Source organism: Siniperca chuatsi, linkage group LG18 (assembly GCF_020085105.1).
Source record: "Siniperca chuatsi isolate FFG_IHB_CAS linkage group LG18, ASM2008510v1, whole genome shotgun sequence".
Classification (NCBI taxonomy): Eukaryota; Metazoa; Chordata; class Actinopteri; order Centrarchiformes; family Sinipercidae; genus Siniperca; species Siniperca chuatsi.
Window position 1 is genome coordinate 25,522,406 of NC_058059.1, and position 22,635 is coordinate 25,545,040.

The following is a 22,635-nucleotide window of genomic DNA, read 5'->3' on the forward strand; positions in this document are numbered from 1 at the left end:
TTTTTCTGTTTCCCACTAGTTGAGAATTTATTGTGATGGTCAGGTATCCAACATTTGAGAGTTGACAAAAACAGCATTGTAATTACATCTGATTTGGAAAGCCCCTTTTTTCAGACAACATGCACTCTGTTTCCAAAAATAATCATTTATGTACAACAAAATGGTTTTGCCAAATGAGTCAAGGCAATAATAGAAATTTTGTCTTATATTTATCATATTGGAAGAGAATCACCACTGTGTTCACTTTTTGTATGTTAAAAAGTTAGCTTCCATTGACATTTAAACAAAAAAAAAATCTCATATCTACACTCAACTAACATCATACAAACAATTAATATTCTTCTCAGATCCTCAGGACAAGAAGGAATTAAAAGTATTGTTGGACATGTTGATTATTATAGGGTTTGAATCTTCTGGTTACTCTAATCATCAGAACAGATGATGTTGTGTAAGGACCAAACAAAATGTCCTCCTTTTCACATCTGAAATGCTAATGTTCATTTTAGCACTCACAGCCAACCATCACCATTTGAACATAATGAGTAAATACTGTATTTTCTTCTCAGTCCAAAGTCTTGTTGAAGAGCACTACAGCACTCCCACAACACACACTGACAGCTGTAGGAGTTGAACCTGCTGGTTACTGTAATACTCCGGTAATAACCGGTAGGTTAAGTTACACTCCGACATGCCCACTCCATTTACCTCACCCGCATGATACAGCCAATGCAATGACTTTCCACATCATTCTCCGGAAATAAATACCTGTACGAACCTGACATGAATAGTGTATATGTATATACATATATATATGTATATACATATATATATATATATATATATACACATATATATATATATACATATATATATATATATATATATATATATATATATATATATATATATATATATATATATATATATATATATATACATATACATACATACATATATATATATATATATATATATATATATATATATATATATATATATATATATACATATTTAAATTGGTGGGTTTTTTTAAGATTGCTTTTAGTTTTGATGAGCATAGGATTTTAATAGATATTAATTTGAAAATACTACTAATTTAAGAATGTTTGTCTGACAATCTACCAGCCAAATCAGCCCAGGAAGTCTGGATGAAGTAACTGACGTTATCCACTCAAGACTGTATTTTGCTATGTTAGCTAGCTAGCAATTCATCCGCGTTAGTAAGCAAGCTAACATTAGCCAGCAAAAACCACAATATCACAATATATTTCACATGCTTTGCAGTAATGTTACCTTTGACTTTGGACTTTGTGTTGGACTCTGTTGTGGTGGGTGCCGGTCGTTTGTTGATGTTAGCAGACTCTATTTCTAAGCTAACGTTAGCTATTGTTGCACAATGTTGACGCCGTAGGGAAGCGGAGAGAGAAGGCACTCAGGAGTGCATAGAAATGCATAGAAATCAGCCCACAGGCTGTTATAGGCAACCAAGAAAGTCAGGGAAGATTAAAGTTTTTTAAGTGTAGTTACAACCTGCACGAATAATACGTGTCAAAACCTACACACAGTACCTTTCTTTATAACATTGAATATTCATGACTAAATAAGCAACAATGAAAGTTTGTTTGGAAAAAACATCCTTAGTCATTATTTTTAAAGAGTTATAAAACAAATAGCTCAAATAAAGCAATCTGATTGGTTGTTAGCCCTGGTATAATAACTGTATATAACAGCGATATCTAATTCCTTTACACAATTTGGTATCACTCCGCTTAAGAGAAAAAATGTTAGTCTAACAGACTGCTACAAACTGCTACAAAACTGCTATGAAATGGAAACATTTAAGGTCAACTTCGACCACCGTGGTGGCCTAACTATGGAGGAGTAGATTAAGCAGTGCATATCTCCTGGGGGGGAAAAAAAAAAAAAATAAATTAAAAAAAAATCACCTGCTGAACCTAAAGGCCATATGCAGAGATTCGTAAAGAGGAGGTTGACGAACTGGAAATGTTTGAAGATGTAGGGATAAAGGTGTGGTTTTAGACCTTAAGACAGTATTAAAGGAGTGAAATTTTTGAGATCTCTATGCCACGGTCTCCATGCTGGACTAAACTGTTACATTAATGACCCACTGCTCAGTGGTGTCTCCTCAAAGACACAGAGTTTACAACGTGCAACAATGTATTCACTGGCGTTGTGAAAAACCCTTACAAAGAAAGGACTCAACATGACAGTTCATAATGCATCAGAGGATGACTTCAAAGTGATAAAGAATGTGCTGGATCCCAACACTCCAGAGGGGCTAGTAAACAGAGCATTGTTTGATGTTCAACTACACTTTGGGCACGCGCATGGGGAAATGAGGGCAATTGGCAGCTCATTTCATCTATAGAGAAATATCTGTCCCACCTACCATTGGACACACCAGACTTCTATCTTCACCCAAAAAGAAAAGTAATCTGAAGTGTCAACAATGTTTGGTAAGTCAGCCTAGTGCATATTCTTTTGGCTAAGATTAGAGTACCATAGAGTTAGGTTTAAAATCTATATAACTATATGTAGGGTGGCCTATCCTGTCTGTTAATGAGAGAGAAATTATGGCCATAAGTGGCAACACGTGCGAAACCTCTCTCCAGAGCAAAAATGCAAACCTACAGTATTAACAGTTTTCAAAGTCATCCTACTGATGCTGGACATTTTTAAGTGGTTGCACAATAAATGGAAACATGCAAACTAATATAAATACATAGCCAAATGATGAAATCAATCTGTGATAAAAAAAATTTAAAAAAAAAGATAAATAGCATAAGCTAGTATGTTGCAACCACACTGCACTATGTGCAGGCAGCCAGGAGGGCCTATTTCTCTGTAAGAACAATGCTTTATGAACATGTTAATAAAAACGGTTTAAATTGGAATGTGTCTATAACTTACATATTGCCATACTTGGTAACAGTTTTATAAAAGCAATAGTTTAACACACAGCTAATCTGCTTCTTCAGAACTGGGTGTGAAATAAACATGAGTTTCACACTTCTCTCCTTCTGTCTGTGTATGTGCACTCCCTCTCTCTCTCCCCCCTTTGTGCTGTTGGTGGTTCTGACATTCATTAGGACAGGAGTAACTAACAGTAATAAACTTACTTTTGAAGTAGAATTAAATGATTAACCTATTTCTAACTTACTCCCTGCAGCATCTAGTGGACATTAGAGAAACTGCAGCTATATCATAAATAGTGACAAACGGGTAGAAACGAGAGAAAAAACCCCAAAAAGAAGTGTCTTGTTCTGTATTATTATGCAGAGATAGTTGCCGTGTGGTTGCCATTGAAACATGTATGTTTCACTTAGTTTCAATGCGGAACTGCTAAAATCCGTGGAGTTGGACACTAGCTCATTCATGTTTTAATTCCTTTTCACTTCCAGATGCTTGTTTGACTCGTGTACAATAAAACCATCTGTGTCTCCACCTCTGTGTCTCCTGCTATTCTGTCCGTAACAATATTTATCAGAGTTTTTAAATATGGTGATTTCAAAACATAAAATGTAGTTAGAGTAAATGTTGCCTAATGTGGAAAAACATTACAAATGTACAATAAAAAAATTAAAAAAAACACAGAAATGAACTAATCTGGGGTGCCACAGCACCCACTTTGAGAATGACTGTATTAGACTACCATTAATTTGTAATGTGTGATTTATTTATTCAAATTTCATAATAAGTATCTAGAAAAGAACAATTTTTTTGAAAACCTTTTAACCTTTTCTGTCACCCCACTTCTGAAACAAAACCTACGCCTTTGCCTAATTATACTAATTAAACAAAAGACCGTAAGTGAATCTTATGGTCTGTGGCTGAATACGAGTGCGAGAAGAAAAAGAAAGCATTTGGCCATATCAGGGAGGATCTGAGGGGCCAGATACCTTCCCAATATCACAGAGCAAACCCAACAATGTCAATAAGTATTGTAGAAAATGTTTCAGTCGTAGTCACTGTTTTCCTAATCAGGACGTTTCGGCTACCATCCGGAAATCATTCTCAATTGTGAAAATGGTCTGAGAACTCAGATATTTAAGCTATTCTGTGTCACTTAAGCCCTGCTCTCAAGAAGGAGTCTTCCTGAGTTTCTGCTATTTTCCCTGCCTAGTTTCACCTGAAACTGACCTTTTGTTTCCACGATGGCCCAGTGATAAGTAATCAGGCTTATTGTTTTCTGGCTGCACCTCCCTCATCACTGTTAAGTACCTGATTAGCTAATAAAATAAAATTGCATATAACTAGCCAATCATATGCTAATATGATCTTGATTCTGAAAACAGTGTCCAGATGACTACAACTGAAACCTTTTCTACGATGGAACACTCCTGGACGAATGAGGGACTACACCGTCGCGTCAATAAGTATGTTACAATGTTATTGAGGTAAAATGTTTACTGTTTTCTAGTTGCAGGTATTGGGCCAAATCAACAATAAAATGGCTAAATCCCCCGTAGCGCCGCCCCCGCCCCTAAATAATCTGTGTCACAGTTTTTCTGTGTCTGGTTTCTCGTCGGACATGGTCTATGCTGGGTCCATATTTATGGTCAGATCATTCTGTCGTATGGGGTGCAGTATGTGGACCCAAATGCAGACGACCAGGAAGCGGTATGAGGATGAAGTAGCTGGATGGTTACAGTGTTTATTGGGGTGAAGTGGCTTACAGGCAGGTACAGGCAGACAGACCGGAAGGCAGACAGGCAACAAACAGGTAATAGGCAGGTAGGCAGATACAGGTCCAAGTAATGGGTTACCGGCTGGCAGTGGTGAAAACAGGGAAGTGAGTCCAAAGAGGCTAAACAAATCTGACAGGGAGCATGCTAAGTGTAAAGTCCAAAATCCAGACACAGTCCAAGGGAGACAAAGAATCCATACCAACAAACTCACGGGAAGAAATGCCCAGAACTGGGCAGGGGAACAAAGTACAAAAAAAAAAAAAAAATTCACCTAACGGCAACACACCCACATATGACAGGAACACAGTGATCTGACACTGAACAAAAGGAAAAGACCTGGACTAAATACCCTTAGGGAGGTGAGACAATGAGACACAGGTGCAAACAATCAAGGAGGGGGCAACAATCAAAACTGGAGGGAAAGCAAACAAAGACATGTAGCATATACACGTGGGATATGCCACTAGGAAAAGGGGAACTGAGTTGGTTTTTTGAGTTTGGTAGGCTAGACCAGAAGATTAGGAAACGGCTCTCTAAGAGGTGGGAGAACAGTGGTAATAATAATAATAATAATAATAATAATACAATGGAAACAAAGTGTTTAAGTTTAAGTGGCTGGTGCCATGTATTAACAGTGATAGTGGTATTTACAGTCTGCAGAATAAGAAAAAAACATTGAGCTCATATGATTTAGGTCAAGTGTAACCTTGAGTGCATTTCTGAATAAATATTCACAATAGTTCTTTCTCATACAACAAAACAATAATTTCAAACAGCAAAGTCAGGAGGGGTCACAACGTTGGTGACAAACACAAATGAGCAATTAATAACTGTTCGCCACAGCAACGTGGGCTTAATTGTCCATTGGTTTAACCAGAATGTCCATGAAATTAAATGTCCATAAGCACAAGCAGTTTATGTGGGTGAGTGTAGTGAGACTTTGGGGGCGGACAAGCTGCAACATCCTCCTACCAGACCGCAGGAGTTTGTAGAGTTGATGTTGTACAGGCTCTTTGTAGACTCAGCTCGCCATCGGACTCGTACCCAACTGGGCACACCTGGCCTGTTAGACAGACAGCTATCTTTAGCAAAACATCACAATTTAGCAACTAGCTAACTTTAGTTTATTCTTAGTTAGCAGTGTACACATAATAAAATACAATTGCATAAATACAATACTTGGCACAATGCTCTTTACTTAAAGTGCACTGAATAAAAAGAGAATACAGCATGTAACAAAGCTAACACTCAGAACCCACCAAATCCCTGGTTCTAAACGGTCAGAACGCCGTCGGTAATGATGGTAAGGCTCCTGTGCAGCCGTCCTGTCAGCCTCGCTCCCAGCTTCTGACAGGAGCGGGACGAACAGGGCTTGCAAGGCACACGATTGGCTGGAGTGTTCTCGCGAGAGAACCGTGACTAAGTGGTGCCTTCACTGGCGCACAATAGTTGGAATTTTTACCGCAGATAGTGCATTTTAAACCTGGGTTACAGACAGGAAGTAAAACCACAAGACACACAAGGAGAGGAACACACTACAAAATAAAACAGGAAATGACAAAACCTCAAACTATAACAAAAGCAAAAACACAATGTGAAGTCTAACTCTAAATACTAAACTGCAGAACACAGTGTGTGTGTGTGTGTGTGTGTGTGTGTGTGTGTGTGTGTGTGCAGGTCTGGGTGTGCGCCAAAAGGAATGTGTGTATGTTCTTTGTTCTGCCTCCGTATGCACGAGCATCAACCCTTGTGGTCAGAAACAAAGAAACGTGAAGCTGGAGCTTTAAAGTTACTCTCCGCCGTGTGTGGTCAAATTAGAGGTGTATGTGTGTGGTCTGTTTAGGATAACGATGGCAAGTTAAAATTAGTTAGTTAGCATGCAAAGACTGTCTGTGTGGTGCATAACATAACTAACATCAACTTAGCATGTGGCTACCAAATTAACCTAGCAGATGAACATGTTACAACAACAAAACCTCAGAAAAACACATCAGTACATGAACATCATGAACTAAACAGTCCTGTGCTTAGCCAAGTACACTGTTACTCAATGCTATGCCCAGTTGTTACATTACTCTGTTGGGAGGGAAAGAGAGGTGGCTTTGGTGCTGCTATTAGCTGGCGTTCAGTCTGCTGTAGATGAGCCAAGCTGGGAAGAATTGTGGTTCCGCTGTGGAAGCGTCTGTTGCTGTGCAGTGTCCACTTGTAGTGATCGGAGTAAGCCGGTCGCTTCGTCTGTGGTTGTCCTTACAGAGTTAACTGCTTGGCGTTAACTTGCTTCGTGCTCCTGTTAGCATGTGAAGTTAGCTGGCAGGCTTTGTGTGTGGCAGCCGTTTGTGCTAAACTTTGTTGTAGAGATCCAATAGGTCTTCGCAGCGCTTTGGTAGATCAGGAGACTTCGGTTCTGCTGCGTGTTTCTGCTCCAAGCAGATTATACGGCGAAGACTGGAGGAGAGACTTAAGGTGGGTGTCTGCTGGTGAGTATGCCGCACTCAGAGGGCGACAGCCACGGGCTGCCTGCCACAGTGAAAGATTCCAGGAGAAAAAGAGGGAACAAATGATCACTGACCTTTTTATTGACCTGGTGATATCCAGGTCACAGGTCAGACTGACCAATGCTACCATTCAACTTTTAAAGCCACCAATTCAGTTTAGCATCAGCTTTTCAACAAATGTTAAAATATTCCACCTTTTGCATACATTATTGGTATGCTAGGTATGTCAGGCCCAAATTCACCCCGCCAACACTCAGACCGTCCCTCTGCTTCAAACAAATCCGAGTGGACAGTCACTCACCTGAAGCAAGCACTGCGAAACATCCCTTTCCACCACTCTTTTTAATATTTTTTTTCCCAACTGTTCAGACTCTCAGCAAAACAGAACTCTCACTTGCCGAGCATCCCAAGCACTTCCAGGTTCCAAGCGTCGCTTTTGGGGCAACGTCATGCAGAAGAAGCCCAGGCTCCCACATCAGCTCTTAGAGGCCAGGTCTTATTAAACCCTGTACCAGCTCCCTCTCTTTCTCATCCCTCCTCTCTTTTACCTCAGGCTTCACTAACAACCCAAGCACATGCATCCCTCCACCCCAGCATCCTCTCTTCTTCTCTTGCTCTTACATTTCCTATCCCATCTTCTTTTGCCTCCTCAGCTCCTCCCACCTTGCTACTAGCATCACAGCCAAGACAGACATACACACACACACACACACACACATATATATATATATATATATATATATACACATATATACATACATATACATACATATATATATATATATATATATATATATATATATATATATATATATATATATGTGTGTGTGTGTGTGTGTATATATATATATATATATATATATATATATATATATATCCGTGGAGTGGAGTAGACTGGATCCGAGAGGCAGTGGCTCGTGAGGTGTAGCTGGCAGAGCCGGAGAGACAGCTGGCAGGGATAGTATGGCAGATGAGACAGGCAAACAGGTTGGTAGAGATCTGGAGCGTTAGTTAGTCCAAAAGGCATGACTAGATATTCAAAGTGGCCAAAGGGGTGTTAAAGGCAGTTTTCCATTTGTCCCCCTCCTGTATTCGGACCAAGTGATAGGCGTTCCGGAGATCTAGCTTAGTGAAGATATTGGCACCGTGAAGGGGTTTGAAGGCAGAGTTAATGAGTGGCAGTGGGTATTTATATTTGACAGTGATTTGATTGAGACCTCTGTAATCGATGCACGGATGTAGTGTCTTGTCTTTCTTTGCCACAAAGAAGAAGCCCGCCCCTACTGGTGAGGAGGATGCACAAATGAGGCCTGCATGTAGCGAGTACTTGATGAAGATATCCTTAACTTCCCTTTCGGGTCAGGACAGGTTGTAAAGTCGGCTAGACAGAAGAGGGGCTCCAGGGAGAAGGTCAATGGCGCAATCATAGGGGCGGTGCAGTGGTAATGACAGGGCTAAGTTTTTACTAAACATCTCCCTTAAGTCATGATATTCTTCAGGTATCAGAGTTAGATCTGGGGGTTCCGGGTTGAGTGGTGGTGTATTGACCTCTGGTGGGGACCGAGTGGATTGCAAGCAGGTGGAGGAGCTCCAACTCACAATTCTCCCTGTAGACCAGTTGATGTGCGGATTGTGTTGACGTAGCCAGGGGAAGCCCAGAACTATTCGTGTGTTGGGAGACGAGATGAGTTGGAAATTAATCTTCTCCCAATGATTACCAGATAGAACCAAAGAAACAGGGACAGTGCAATGGGTTACTTAGGCTAAGGGTCTGCCATCCAAAGCCTCCACCTTATGTGGCAAACTTAGAGTCTCTGTGGAGAGACCAGCCTGTCGAGCCAACTTTGTGTCCAAAAAGTTACCCTCTGCTCTGGAGTCGACGAGGGCTAACAGGGGGAGTGACCCCCATTGTTGGTAGAGGGTAGCCGGGACTTGCAGTCGAGGCTTGTCTTGGCTCACCCGAACCCCCACTGCAACTGGCGAGCCTACTAAATATCATAATGATTAAATGTAAATGGAAGTCACTGAACCCCAAATTGCTCTTGATGGTCAGGCCGGCAACACCTTGCATAGTGTGTGTGTGTGAATGAGAGGAAAATTGTAAAGTGCTTTGGATAAAAGGCTTACATAAATACAGCAATTGACCATATACTGTGGGCAACAGCCCCGCAGCCCTGCAGGCTCCAGATTCACTGTGTGACAATTAGTTTCTGGTAATCAGATTAATTGCAAAATGTCTTTGGTAATACTCACCGCCAAAGTGCCGTATAAACTGAAATGATGAGAACCTTAAAGCAGCTCCTGCATTTTTACATCATCATCAGACAATGTCTTGTTGAAGGAACCTGTGTCCTGGACAGTATCCTGTCCACTGTATCAAATCTCGTATTAAATGGTAAATGGACTGTACTTGTATAGCGCCTTTCTCTTCCAACCACTCATTCATACACTGATGGCAGGTGCAACTGCTTATCAGTACAAAGAAACTAACTCATTCACACACCAAAGGCACAGCCCTCAGGAGCAATTTGGGGTTCAGTATCTTGCCCATGGACACTTCAACATGTGGGCTGGGAGAAGCCAGGATCGAACCGCCAAACTTCCCATTAGTACCCACCTGCTTTACCTCTAAGCCAAGTCGCCCCGAAACAATAATGGTATTGTTTCAGTCCACATTATGCTTAAATGGTGTACATTCAACAAAAAAAATTGTTTTGTTTAATCAAGTTAAAAACATTATAAAAGTGGACAGTGTTACAATGTTTTATTTAATGTAAGACACAGTGATCCTGTTATTGTTGCTGTTTAGGCTTGGTTCAACATCAGCTGTCAGTGAGCATCAGACTAAAACCGCTCACAGCATCCACTGGGAAGAGGTCAAAAGTCATTGACCAGGAGTCAGTGGATGGCTGGAGAAAGGAGGGCTTTCACATCTGATGCCAGAGACTATCTTTGAACAGAGGCAGAGGGTACCATCTCCCCCATGTACAACTACCTGTTATGATGTGAGCAAAGCTCCATGCTTACAGTAAGTCTAAACCATGTACATGACAACTTTTAAATCTAAATTCTAAATCTTGCTTTCCACGTAATTAAAAAAGCACACAACAGATGGTCATTTTGGTGTAATCTAAGGTACAGTAAATAGGCCAATCAAGTTTTTAGTCCAATCTTTTTATGACCAGCAGATGGGGCTGTTGCATTAAGCAACAAACATGCCGACAACTGTCCAGCTGTTGTGTTATTTTGAGTCAGGGCAGCAGGGCAAATTTGATATCCAATGCTGCAATTTAATTTACTGAAAGATTATATAAATGCTAGATTCACACAACCCCTCCTACCATCCCAGACAAGCTGCTTTTGTATGTATTGTAGGTTTAAACATGGATCTTTTTAAAGGTATTTTTCCTTTATTTGATACATGACAGTATGTAGATAGACAAACAGGAAATGTCGGGACAACGCGAGGGGGGATGACATGCAACAAAGGTTACCAGTCAGAATCAAACCAGGGACATTGTGATTACACATGCACCTTAGACATCTAGGCTATTCACCTTAAAGATGAAATATTCTCTTGGTGGGACAGCTAGAGATTGTTACGTAGAACGTGAGGCGGAAATGGAGTCAGAGGAGGAATCAGAGCGCGAAATTAGAAACGAGGATTCGAGAGGATTTGAAAATAAAAAGAAAAGGAAGAAGAGTAACTCAAGTGAATCCGGTCAGAAAGAGGAAAAGTATCTTGTTGGGATGATAGCTGTGACACAAACAGACGGCATTTTCAAGAATCCACATGAGGTCGGAAAGTTTGTAGGAGGAAAGCTCGGAGATGTCAGATAACAGGATAACAAGAAGTGGGATGGTTATCATTGAATGTGTGTCAAGCGTCAGAGAGATAAAGCCCTGAAGATTCATGCATTTGGAGATTATAGCAGTGTGGACTGCTTCCCACTCGGACCAGAAGTAAAAAAGAAGGGAGTAGTAAGCGGCGTGCCACTGTCGGTGGAGGCCGAGTCATTTCGGGAGGTTGAAGGTGTGTGTGAGGCAAGAAGGGTGACAAGATTCAAAAATGGGGAGAAGGAGGACAGTAACTCAGTGTGTTTGACTTTTGAGGGGGAATTCCCAGAGAGAGATTATGTGTGCTACAGGGTGAGGCCGTATAAGAGAGCGCCTCTCAGATGTTTCTGCTGTCAGGAATATGGACATGTTGCGGCAGTATGTAGAGGAGGCAGAAGATGTGGGAGATGTGGGAAGGACAATTGTAATGTGGAGAAGTGTAAAGTGGAGAAAGAGCAAGCAAAGTGCCTGCACTGCGAGGGAAACCACTATACGGGATCAGCACAATGTCCAAAAAGAATTAAGGAAATGAAAATGAATAAGATCAGAGCGGAAAAGGGATTGTCATATGCGGAAGCTGTTAAGAGTATGGAGAGAAACGGTGAAAGGGTGGTAGTTCAAAAGGAAAAGGAGAAGAAAGGAAATGGAGCAAAACATCAGTATGGACAAGAAGCGATTTCTGGCATTTATTGCCATGGTTATAAACTGTGCGGCTAAAATGAAGGGGAAGTCAGAAAGGATTAAGATGGTGCTGGATGCGGCAAGAAGATTCTTGAATGTTGTGGACATATCTGGAGAGGATCTGGATGTTACACTGAGGGAAGGAGTTGCACCAACTCAGACAATGGGGTCTGGGTTATAGAATTGACTATGGCATGGGATCACGTTGGGTGGACACTGTTAAAAGTTTAAACTGTGAAGCTGTTAAAATTCAGTAGGTGGCGGTAATGCGTAATTAGGGACGCCAACTGCCATAAAACACAACAGAAGAAGAAGAAGAAGAAGAAATATTCTCTCATTTCTTATTCTTTTAGTTTATTTTTTAATATTTGTATTGGTTTTTGTATCTTCCCTCAGTTTCTCGCCATCCCCTCTGCCCTTACACACAGAAACACATACAGAGTCATGATTGACACAGACACTCCCACATACAACTATACTCATTTGCAGTGCAAAGAGAATATCTAACTAACTACTCTTAATTCAATACCTCCCAATAACTTACTAAAATGTTTTTTTCCCCTGTCTTTCTTTTTGGCTTGTTTCTTATCTTGTTTACCTCCAGCATGGACAATGTGCACTTATGTTTTCTTCACTTGTCTTCTGTTTGGGTCATGTAGCCTATGGGTCAAAAAAAAGAACATTTGAAAATTTTGAATCAGAATAAAACCCTGCACAGTATTAGATATTTGTGGTCCCCAGATTATGAGGTTTAATGTTTTTGTTTACCCTCTGACCATGTATCTAGTGCCACCTCAGAACAGCCCCACTCAGATATGAGCTTAGCAAAACTGTCGGTATGTTGTTTGTTCTAATATTGTTGGGTGTAGTAAACATTACAGCTTCTTTGGGACACTAGTGAGACTTTAGTTTTGTTATTTTCACAAACTTTAACACCTGTCATTAGTCAGAAGTGCTTACCATGAGCTTACCCACTGAGAAGACATGCAACCCATTCTAGAGGAAACCATGTTCCTACAGCTCGGGGAAACAAAGAGGTGCTGGAACACCTTCACACTGATAATCCAGGTCCTTTATATCAGGCACCAGGGATGACACGAGAAAGACCCTGAATGTCCCAGCTGTCCACTTTTTATGAGACTGTAAAGAAATGAGGACTGCAGAAAATTAAAAATGTTGTCTTTCTTTCCCTCTCCCTGTGATAGTCAGCCACCTTATCCTCCCCATCCCTGTGAGCTCTTTTGTTCTCTCCTCTCCTTGTGATTCTTGTGTGTCCTCGGCTCGTCTCTAGATGTGTATGTGTGTGTGTATGTCTTCTGGTCTGGCTCCGTGGTTTCCCGCCTACTGCTGATCACCGGCTCACCTGTCTTCAATCAACCAAAAGTCTCCACAGCTTAAATACCAGGCTCACCCACACCACCAGCGCCAAATCGACTCCGTACACTTGTACGACCATTAAGGCAAGGCAAGGCGCATCGCTTAAAGAAAGTTAAGTACTTTTTCCTATTGTACCAGTTACCTCGTTTGTTGATCCTGCTCTACAATTTAGAGTACAAAAAGTCAATTTAGAGTACAAAAAGTCTTTACAATGACTTGTTTATTTGATTCTTTCTACTACATATAATACATTAATTGTTTAATTAATAATTGTTTTTTTATGAAATTGAATCTCACTGGCTGTAATTTAGATTTTGTAAACTATGTATTAGTATTACTACATCTGTTGACCACTGACTGATCTGTTAATGAATACACACCATAGATTACACTAGTATATTTATTGACCAAAGAATACATGGATTGAGAGATCTGGAAATTATGGCTGTATGCAAACAAAAAATATTTTTTCCAACTTACCCTATGGTTTTCTAGCCATGCACTGTTTGAGAAATGGATGAAGAAAATATTTATTTACAAATACGAGAGAAACTCAGGCTAGTTCAATTAATTTACCAATTCTGATAGTTCATATCAACATATGATGGACAACTGGCAAACAGAGTGCCATGGTAAATATATCCATATAACTTCAATTTCTCTATTCATTTGCAAAAATGACTGACATGGCTGCTTACAAGAACAAACTGTGCACTTGTGCTTCCATTATTGTACATTCTGCTATGGTTTTTCATTGATCATGTGATGGATTAGTTTTAGTTGACCAAAACACTTGACATCAAACTTCAGAAAACTGCTTTCTATTAACATTTCATCCAATTGATTTTTAGGCCAAAAGAACTGGTTCTGAAAATTAGCCACAAAACAAGTTGTATTAAGAATACAGCTTTGCAGAGAGGGTGTCTGGTCTGATATTTTTGATATATTTAGACAATATACATAACATGTTCTGATTTGCATATTTATTTTTAACCAACATGATTCAACAAATGAGGCCCCTGGATGAATGGAATGGAAGGTTACATTTATAACCCAGGCACTCTGAGTAGAGAGACTATCCCTCCACCTTAAATATTCCATATGTACAGGGACTGACCCCCACGGGGGCAGCTGACATGGATACTCCTTAAGACACATCACCTGTGGTGGCCTAATTAATTGGCAACACATGGTTATATAAGCACTACACATGCATGACCTGTCCGGTTAACCTTGATTGGAACGCATATTGGAGTGGCCTGGAACTTAATTGTTCTCTCCACTCAGATAACCTGGGTTACACATGTAACCTTCTGTTCTCTATCGTGTCAAGACTATCTCTCCATCCTACATATTGTACGGGGGACTCTGTAAGACAGACCGCGAGGAAACCAAGCAGACCCAGCTGTTCCTGTCGGAGCATGAAATGGGATGAGACCACCAGAGCACTCACCCATGTGCTCAGATAAGGGAACAGTTTACAAATATACACTACATACACACCCATGGCCACCAAGGCTTAGTTGGCCTGCCAGATGCTAAGGCCAGCCATGAACAGGTGGAAAGCCACTTAGTTAGCCTGCCAGGTTGCAAGGCTAGCTTTGAAAGAAAATGACTCCAAGCCAAGGTCCATTCTTGTAAGACCTGTGGTCCCAGAGGCATGGTATGTAAAGCCATGTGTTGCTGCACTGAGCCCAGCACACGTTCAGTGAATGAGGTGCTGGCTGCCAGTTACGTTTGTAACAGACAAAGAGCTGGTCTGTTATCCTGTGGTCACGTGTCTGATGATGAGGTACACCGTTAAGGCCCTGATTGGGCACAACTGTGACTGCCCACTCAACCCTGCTTCATTGTCCTGAGGAGGGTGGAAAGGGTGCAGCTCAATAGATTGGCTGGACTGGGACAACTGTTTCAAGGGACTCTCGGTAGGAGCGGGTGCAGGAGGTTGAAGGGAGGAAAGGCATACAGGAGGCCCCTCAGAGGACTGTCCTTTCTTCCTTCCTCTTCACCATCTACACCAGAATTTTTCAGAAGTTTTCTGATGACTCTGCTGTGGTGGGATGTATTAGTGGTGGTAATGAGACTGAGTACAGGGCTGTGGTGGGTAACTTTGTCTCATGGTGTGAGCAGAACCATCTGCAGCTCAATACGACAAAGTCTAAGGAGCTTGTTGTAGACCTATTAAGGGCCAAGGCACCAGTGACCCCTGTTTCCATCCAGGGACATTGTGTGGACGTTGTTGAGGACTACAAATACCTGGGAGTACACATGGACAATAAACTGGACTGGGCTAAGAACACTCAAGCTCTTTACAGAAAGGGCCAGAGCCGCCTCTATTTCCTGAGGAGGCTGAGGTCCTTCAACATCTGCCGGATAATGCTGAGGATGTTTTATGAGTCTGTGGTGGCCAGCGCTATCCTGTATGAGGGTAGTGGACGCTAACAGACTCAAAAAACTGATCCGTAAGGCCAGTGACATTGTGGGGGTGGAGCTGGACTCTCTGTTGGTGGTGTCAGAGAGGAGGCTGCTGGCCAAACTACATGCTATCTTGGACAATGTCTCCCGCCCACTCCATGACGTGCTGGTCAAACAAAGCAGTACCTTCAACGAAAGACTCATCCCCCCAAAATGCACCACAGGAAGTCATTCCTGCCTGTCGCCATCAAACTCTTTAACTCCTCCCTCTAAGTGTCACTCTATATGACCCTAAAGCATTAAACTGGACATTGGACCATTAACATCACTGCAATACTTGAAATAATTGTGCAATATTCTCTGTTTAATACTCCAGTGCAATATACTCTGTTTTCAGTTTAATTTATTGATATTTATTCATACTTCTATTACTGCTCTGCAATATCCACCGTCTCATAATAATCTTAATAAGTTACATATTATTACATTGTATCATACCGTACATACTTATCATCATAAATCCACTTTGTACTTTACACTTGTTTTAATTTTATACTTATATCCACTTTGTATTTAATTTATCTTACCTGTGTATTATATTTTGATTTGCTTAGAACTTCTATTCCTGTGTGCACTGACGTGATGGTGAGCAGCTGTAACAAAAGAGTTTCTCCTCGGGGATCAATAAAGTATTTCTGATTCTGATGCATGGCTACTCAGCCTACCAAGGGAAGCATTGGATTACACCACCAGGAGATGCACTGGCCCCAGAACATTGCCCATGCAGTCTGTGTGTTACAAACACTCTGGCCTGCAGAGTCTGCTTTCGGCATAGTCCATAGTTCAGGAGGCAGTGCTACACTGGGCGGCGGGTTGTGGCTTGGGGGTAAAGCGTGTCGTCCACCACTCGGAAGCTTGGCAGTCCAATCCCGGCTTCCCCGGGATGTCCACATGTCAAAGTGTCTTTGGGCAAGACAATGAACCTCAAAATATGTGTGTGAATGATTAGTTAGTTTCTTTAAACTGATGAGCAGTTGTGTGAATGTGATATGTAGTGTGAAGTGCTTTGAGTAGTCAGAAGACTAGAAAGGCGCTATACAAGTACAGTCCATTTATATTTACATGTTCACAAGAGCCACTATGTGCACTGTGCCTGACATCAACCCTAAGAAGTGGAGGCACGGTCTCCAAGTTAGCCTGGCCCTAAAGCGGAACTGGGACAGGCAAGCACTGAGGGCGGCCTGTCTACTGAGAGTTAAGGAAAGACCACATGCCTAGCAACTCTGTGGACTAGAGACCGGGCAGGTTAGAGCCTGCTTTTCTTAGTCCTGTGACTTGCAGAAACCAGGTCACATTGTTGCAGCATTGCTCCTGAGCGAGCACATACCAGCTAGTTGTCCATTGGCATCTTTATGTTTTCTTTCTTGCACAACAAAATAATGTGAATGCTTGTAAAACTGAACGGGGAAATATGCACAGTGGCACTATTCACCTCCCATACATTCAGTATGCTCACATGGAAGCTCGAAGTGGACAGGGGAGCCTTGCCAATTAACGGTACACACAAACTGCACTTTGCACAAGAAAATAATGCAAATGCTTGTGGGAAAAATACACAGTGGTACTCTTCATCAGAAAAGTTGATGCGGAATAATGTTCTTTAGTGATGTTGTTAGCTAGCTATCTTGCTAACTGCTGCATTGATTCTGAGGTAAATTATCCCATTTTGAAGTGAGGAACAATGACAAGCCCTATTACAGACGTGGCTAATATCGTGAAACAACTTTTGTTGTGAGCTAGCTAGTTAATGTTGTTTTTGTTTTCTTTGCCTTTTCAGTACGCATGGAAAACAATAACATCACAGCACGTAAAACCAGTTAATATTGGTCATTATTATGTATAGCCTAGTTGAAATCAAAACAAGATCATCACATAGTAGCTGATTGCATCAAGTATGTCTGTAATAGGGCTGGTCGTTGTTCCTCGCTTCAAAATGGGATAATTTACTTCATAATGAATGCAGCGATTCGCAAGCTAGCTACTTACTTCTGATTAACATCACTAATCAGAGACAGATCATCATAATCCAGCTAACAACATATTTAAAAAAGCGTCCTGTCAGCCATGCACAGTAAACAAACCAATGACGCAAGTAGAACTATGACTCAATTGGCTATCTGGAAGTTGGGGTGTGGTTATGGCAGAGGTGCGTTGGGAAAAGTAAAGATGCTTGCCATCGAGTACTTTTCCCATCACCGTGTCATGTTGGCCGAGCTCCTACAGCTGTACGGTGCAGCTCCAGGCTTTAGCACTGTTGGTGGTGTGCTGTTGGTGTGCAAAATCACTGGGAAGATGATGCAGAGGCGCAGGAAGAAAAATGTCTCTAAAAGGTTTTGTAGTGCTAAAACAAAGTCAAGCTACTTCCACCTTTGCTTACAAGAGACAGCTGTCATATTTGCACTGCCAAAAGAGGTCACGTGCCAGGAAAAGGTGGTGGTATTAAAATTTGAACAAACAACCAAATCTGTAATTTTTCTGTTGAAGACATTCTCAGTTTTTCATGTCAGTCAATGGATCCCTGTGGGAGCTTAATGAGCATATTTTTGGCTGTAGTTGACTGAGACTGATGCCAGCTGATGATGTAGCATACATGCTAGTGTGCGTAGAGGTTAACTGAACCAGGTGTGCGACAAAGGAAAGAGATGCCGCAGAGAAACAGTTTTTCAACCGCACACTCATAAGTTTGTTGATTAATCTTTTATTACTGTTTGTTGTTTTGATACTTTTAATTCATGTGAATAATTTTCTTTAACCTCCGTTAAGCTATTTTGACTTGATCTTGACGTATAAGGCCGCCATGCACATTTGCATAACATGTCAGACATCCGCTTCGTCACCATTGAACTAGAAGGAATTTAATCATTGAGTACATCATGTGAATTGTTGTTGGATTATGATTGAGTGTTGAAACGCATACTGGAATTGTGATAAATTGTAGAGCAATGGAATATGCATTGGATGTCTCAATTAATCACCTTGCCACTCGCTCATAAACCTATTTACCTGTTAAAACATGCATGAAAGATGCTTTGATACTGCAGCCAGTGTTAAACTGTGATATTCGCATATGGAATTTGAATGCCCTTCAACTTGTGATTGAGTAAATGAATGACATGAAGCTGTTGATCGAGTTTCAAGTGTGCATAGCATATTACCTTAATAAATGAATGATCAATGTCTCAAAACAACTGAACAGAGGAAATAAATATGCCTGAAGAAAGTGGATCTAAAAGAGATCACATTGACAGAAAAGGCTATTGAGGGAAAACTTAATCAGCAAAGGATTGAAGAAAGACTAAAAGGAGTGAACTTGACAAAGAAGAAGCTAATTTGACAGCTGAATTTCAAGCTAGAAAAGAGGCTCTAGCTTTGGGAATCGAATTTGCTGCAGCAAGTGCAGAAATTGACACACCTGAAGCTTCTAAAGAGAGATGATTTTCAAAATTAAGTTAAACAATATGACTCAACACAAAAGCTTGTTGATGATGAAGTAGATGGACTTCTGTATACCGCTACTGCCTCCAGAATTCAGAAAGTGTATGTGCAGCCTCAGTAGTATAATACCTCCAGCTTTGTGGGTGTACATGTGCACTATCTAACCCTAAAATATGTCTGGGCATGCCTTTGGGGGTTGCTTATGCCCCTCCTGGGGGGGCAGGTTTATCTGTATGAATATATAAGTAATGGTCACTGGTGGGCATTTCTACACCTTTTTTTCTGAGCAGCAAAGGACACCCAGCAGTCATGTCATCCGACAGATGTGTATATCTCCCCCTGATGTTTTATGTCTATCAGGGTCAGACTGGGTGATACAGATGTTAATTTAGCCCCTCGCAAAAAGAGATCTGTAGGGCAGATCTTACTACTGTAGCATTGCCTGAACTAAAAATAGAATTTGAGGGGGTCAATGGGTATTTTTATTCTGTTAAATATCGCAACGGCAAAGTTATGCTGCATGCAGGTACTTATGCAGGCGAGGGTTTTGCGGGCGACGAAACATGGTGTGACTATATGTCTGTAAAAGATTAGAAACTGTTTGGTTCTGTCGTCTGCCCATACCTTGATCAGCCTGATTATTTTGAGACACTTTGTGTCGCAATGGGCAAGCGCTACGGGTCCCGCTATATATCGTATTGAAGCAGATCTTTCATTAGGCCGTCAGACGAGTTTATTTTTCTTAGTGTTTGTGAAGATAGAGAGAGTGTAACTGTGACCAGAGGACGTGAAGAATGGCGATTACATCCATACCCCCTTACTCTTCAAGACTATACCACTATACCAATATGCATGCACATGTGATTGTGTGATAAGCTTCATTTTACACAGTGTTTTTCTGTCTAATATAATTTATTGTTTGTTTATCAAAATACATAGATGTCGGCTGAACTGGTGGTCTATCGGAACTCCTGCTCGTCCTCTATCTCCGCTTGCCTGCACACCTCCACCGCCTCCGACATCTACTGTTCTGCGCGGTACAATTCATTATTGTACATATCCATCAGTATACTTCTGTTTATAGTAGTGCCATCTGTATATAATGTCCATAGTACCACTTGTAAAATATTTTCATAATACTGCTCTATCCTGCATTTATGCACACACTTTATATCCTGCACTTGCTTATTACACTTCTGGTTAGACCTAAACTGCATTTCATTGCCTTGTACTTTTACATGTGTAATGACAATAAAGTTGAATCTAATCTAATCTAATCTCCGCAAACTCCTCCAGAACATCTGTCATCTCAGCCATCCTGGTCACCTCCATCATCCCTGCAGTCCTGGGTACTTATCTCAACACCACCACCTCCTCCTCTATCTCCGCCTCCTCCATCTCTGTCGGTCCGTACACCTCCATCATCTCCACCTCCTATCGACTTACAAGAGGCAAGCGGAGACGTGGTTAGTGACCAGACGGACAGTGTCGGCGGTTTTCATAGATGGTGTTGTCTTTCATCTTCTCAATACTGTTTTGTACAAGCATTGGAAGGAGTTCTGCTACGGCTGTCAGATTAATCACCCCAGCCAGAAACATTGCGAGTGCGTGTTGGAGATCCCTGAATGGTTTTATGACACTTTGATCAGCTTATGAAAAGACTCTGGACCAACAGGTTTATTCCATCCATCCAGCGCTTCTTGAGTTCAAATTACATCCATGTCGATGAAGCCATAGTCCAAGGTATTGGAGAGACTGTTCTACATTCTACGGTTCTTGGATAAGATCAAAGAAATGTATGACACCATGATCGGTGAGGACTTTGAGGAAATTGTAACCATACCCTATAATTTTTTTTCTTTTGTGTCATGGGAAATTGTTTGAGAGGTCTGTTTAGGGCCATCAGGGTGCAGTACATTGTGAGCTAACTGCCCTTCTAGATCAGGCAATTGATAAGCAAGGTCACAAAGTACAAAAGCCATGTCAATCCGTCTGATGTTTGTAGATTAGAAAAATTGATGGATGTAGTAAGAGCTCAGTCTTGTGCAATCTTGTGGAAGAGGTGGTGCAACTGACACAACAACACAACAATGATTCAAAACTACAAAAACAACTACTAAACAAAAGTGTTGGAGATTTTTTGTGCTGTAATTAGGCATACCATAAATTATTTCAATGTGATAAAAGCGCAACACATGCTTATACTGTACACATTGTTTGTAGATGCCATAAATATGTATGTTCAAGAACAGCAATGTGTTACATTTAGTGTCAAGCAGACGGAAATATGGAATGGGACCCAAACGCAGACTACAAGGCAGAGTAGGTGCAGATAAATCGTTTAATGGTGTTCACAATGCTTACAGGGGTCATCAGGCAGGCAGAGATCAGCAAACCAGGACAGCAGTCTGAACAGTCAAATAATTCCAAGAAGGGAGAAGACAAAATCCAAAGACACACAACGAGTCCTAGAAAACACGAGGAACAAAGGCTGAGACACTTGACACCAGGTTCAACAATGATCTGACACAGAACAAAGGAAGACACACACGTGCAGAAGTACACACAGCTAGGGGAGCCAAGACACAGTTGAAACTGATCAAGACACAGGTGAAAACAATCAACGCAATCAACTAAAAAAATGACAACTAAAACACATGAGGGAAGGAGACTATTTCAAAATAAAACTGTCATGGTTTTGGGTTTGTGTTCTGTTATTTCCTGTTTTATTTTGAAATAGCCTCCTTCCCTCATGTCTTGTTGTTTCACTTCCTGTCTTTGTTTGCTTTTGGTTTGACTGGTTTTTCAGCATCATTTTGAGATAGGTTGTGCTTGATTTTTGCAATGTTGCATAGGTGAAAGAAGGCAGTCCTTGAAGTTTGTTTCATGTGGGAGTTAAAGGATAAATCCTGATCAAAGATAACTCCGAGGTTCCTTACGGTGGTGTTGGAGGCCAGGGCAATGCCATCTAGAGTAACTATATCTTTAGATAATGTGTCTCGGAGGTGTTTGCGGCCAAGTACAATAACTTCAGTTTTGTCAGAGCTTAACATCAGAAAATTTCAGGTCATCCAGGTTTTTAAGTCCTTAAGGCTGTCATAGTTTTGGGGTTTTGTCCTGTTTCCTGTTTTATTTTGTAGTGTTCTCTTCTCCTCATGTGTCTTGTGGTTTTACTTCCTGTCTTTGTTTGCTTTCCCTCCAGTTTAGATTAGACACCTAAGTGTATTTAGTCCGGGTTTTTTCCTTTGTTCAGTGTCAGTTTGTTCTCATGATCATTTGCATCCGCAGTGGTATGTGATCTACATGTCAGGTATCCCAGCCTTTTTTCCTGTGCTTCTCCTAAGTCTCTTGGATTTATTTCTGCGTTTGCTTGGAGCTCATCTGGCTTTTGGATTTTGTTTATTGCCTGCTCCCTGTCTTATTTGTTTGTTTGTCTTGGACTGCCTTCCTGATTTGGACCTCTGCCTGCCTGACTATCCACGTAAGCCTTTCCAATAATAAATGAATGTATTACATCTGCTCTGCCTCTGGTCTGCATTTGGGTCCTATCTCTTGTGTTTCTGCTCCCTTGTGTGACATCCATTATGACAGAACGAACTGACCAAGCATGGACCCAGCAGACTTTA

General features: G+C 41.2%; 1 protein-coding gene and 1 long non-coding RNA gene across 4 annotated transcripts in view; one reads left to right on the forward strand and one right to left on the reverse strand.

Annotated features, from left to right (window-relative positions):
* LOC122865149 (glutamic acid-rich protein-like) overlaps positions 1-6,325 on the reverse strand; it is an 86,499-nt gene extending 80,174 nt beyond the window's left edge. For all 3 annotated transcript variants that reach the window (XM_044173180.1, XM_044173178.1, XM_044173179.1), the window contains exons 1-2: positions 5,969-6,325; positions 5,682-5,772 (exon numbers count right to left, since the gene is read on the reverse strand). The gene's annotated coding sequence lies outside the window, so the exon portion shown is untranslated. The remainder of the gene's footprint in view (positions 1-5,681; positions 5,773-5,968) is intronic.
* Positions 6,326-10,013: 3,688 nt separating this feature from the next.
* LOC122865152 lies at positions 10,014-21,712 on the forward strand. The gene is made up of 3 exons (XR_006375407.1): positions 10,014-13,210; positions 19,949-20,046; positions 20,306-21,712. It is a non-coding gene; the product is annotated as an uncharacterized LOC122865152 (long non-coding RNA).
* The last annotated feature ends 923 nt before the right edge of the window (positions 21,713-22,635 follow it).